Source organism: Triticum aestivum, chromosome 4A, assembly GCF_018294505.1.
Source record: "Triticum aestivum cultivar Chinese Spring chromosome 4A, IWGSC CS RefSeq v2.1, whole genome shotgun sequence".
Lineage (NCBI taxonomy): Eukaryota > Viridiplantae > Streptophyta > Magnoliopsida > Poales > Poaceae > Triticum > Triticum aestivum.
Window position 1 is genome coordinate 165,106,268 of NC_057803.1, and position 2,675 is coordinate 165,108,942.

Genomic DNA, 2,675 nt, shown 5'->3' on the forward strand with positions numbered 1-2,675 from the left:
ACTCCTCCTCAGACTCCACCTCTGCGTCCTCAGATGCAGACTCCTCCTCTGAATCCATTTCCTTGCCAACAAACGCACGAGACTTGCTAGATGAGCTCTTCTTGTGTGATGAAGACTTCGAGGAAGACTTGAAAGAAGGCTTTGAGTATTTCTTCTTCTTCTTGTCATCAGAATCATATTCCTTGCTCTTCTTCTTCTTGTTCTCATTGTCCCACTGTGGACACTCACAGATGTAGTGACCAGGTTTCTTGCACTCGTGGCATGTTCTCTTCTTGTAGTCATGGGTAGAGGCCTCATCAGTTCTTGAGCCGGATCGAGAAGACTTTCTGAAGCCTTTCTTCTTGTTGAATTTCTGGAACTTCTTCACAAGCATAGCAAGCTCCTTTCCAATGTCTTCAGGATCATCAGAACTACAGTCAGATTCTTCTTCAGAAGAGGAAACAACTTTTGCCTTCAAAGCATGAGTTCAGCCATAGTTGGGACCGTAGATCTCTCTTTTCTCAGTAAGCTAAAACTCATGTGTGTTGAGCCTTTCAAGTATGTCAGATGGATCGAATGTCTTGAAGTCAGGGCGTTCTTGAATCATTAGGGCTAGGGTGTCAAATGAGCTGTCAAGAGATCTCAGGAGCATCTTGACAATTTCGTGCTTGGTGATCTCAGTAGCGTCGAGAGCTTGAAGTTCATTTGTGATATTAGTGAGGCGATCAAACGTGAGCGGAACATTCTCATTGTCGTTTCTCTTGAAGCGGTTGAAGAGGTTGCGAAGAACACTGATCCTTTGATCTCTCTGGGTTGAAACGCCTTCGTTGACCTTGGAGAGCCAGTCCCAGACTAGCTTTGATGTTTCCAGAGCACTCACACGGCCATACTGTCCTTTGGTCAGATGACCACAGATGATGTTCTTTGCAGTAGAATCCAGTTGAACGAACTTCTTGACATCAGCAGCGGTGACACCTTCAATAGCCTTGGCAACGCCATTCTTGATGACATACCAGATGTCGACATCAATGGCTTCAAGATGCATGCACATCTTATTCTTCCAGTAGGGATATTCAGTTCCATCGAAGACGGGGCAAGCAGCGGAGACTTTGATTATCCCTGCGGTCGACATAGCTAAAACTCCAGGTGGTTAAACCGAATCACATAGAACAAGGGAGTACCCTGCTCTGATACCAATTGAAAGTGCTAGTTATCGACTAGAGGGGGGGGGGTGAATAGGCGATTTTTATGAAAGTCTTCAAAACATGGAAGTTTCGAAGACAAACGATAGAAATGAACCTATAAACATGCAGCGGAAGGTAGACTACACTAGGCAAGCCATAGTCAAATATTCAATAAAGTGAAAGCACAAAGACTAATAGCAGTTAGGCAGTACATATCAGGATGGAAGATAGTATGAAGCCAATCAGAAAAACAGTCACACAGTGAAGACAAATAGATAATGCAAACATGCAATGACTTCACAAGGACCAACTGTAAATAAAGAGATGGGAAGGATAGAACCAGTTGCTTAGTGAAGAAGACAATGATTTGTTGGACCAGTTCCAGTTGCTGTGACAATTGTACGTCTGGTTAGGGAGGCTGAGATTTAACTCAGAAGACCGTGTCTTCACCTTATTCCCCTTGAGCTAAGGACCCACAGCCCTCGCCCAATCACTCAGGTAAGTCTTCAAGGTAGACTTCCAAACCTTCACAAACTTCGTTCACCGACGATCCACAATGACTCTTGGACGCTCAGAACGTGACGCCTAACGGCTGGAGGATTCACAGTCCTCAAGTGTAACAAGTCTTCAGATCACACAGACAGGAAGACTTCAGTGATGCCTAACACTCTTTGGCTCTTGGTGTTTAGGGCTTTGTCCTCGCAAGGATTTCTCTCTCAAAAGCTTCGAAGGTGGGTTGCTCTCAAACGACAAAAGCCATGCACTAACTCTGAGCAGCCACCAATTTATGGTGTAGGGGGTGGGCTATTTATAGCCACTAGGCAACCCGACCTGATTTGTCTGAAATGACCCTGGGTCACTAAGGAACTGACATGTGTTCCAACGGTCAGATTTCAAACACACGCGGCAACTTTACTTGGGCTACAAGTAAAGCTGACTCATCCACCTCTAGATAAGATTTGCTCTCATTGTCTTCGCTCGAAGACATAGGATTTTGGTTAAGCATCACTTCAGTCACTCTGACTTTATTCACTGGGACCCCACTTAACAGTACGGTGGTTCCTATGACTCAACAAATAAGAAAAGGAAACAACGAAACAACTAAGTCTTCACGCGATGTCTTCTCTTGTCATAGTCTTCAATGTGAATATCTTCACATACCACCTTTGTCTTCAATGTCTTCATACATTTTTAGGGGTCATCTCCAGTAGGTAAATCGAATCAATGAGGGACTACTACCTGTGTTATCCTACAATTCTCACAAACACATTAATCCCTCAACCAGGTTTGTCGTCAATACTTCAAAACCAGCTAGGGTGGCACTAGATGCACTTACAAATACAATTCTAGCATGAATAATAAACATTTACCATGATGTAAGGAAATATAAATAACAACTTTATTATTGCCTCTAGGGCATATTTCCTTCACTGTAGCATGCATCGACCATATTCGTCCTTTTTTTAATAAAAAAAGCATCCGGATCGAAAGTACTCATGTGAGCGCGAGCTG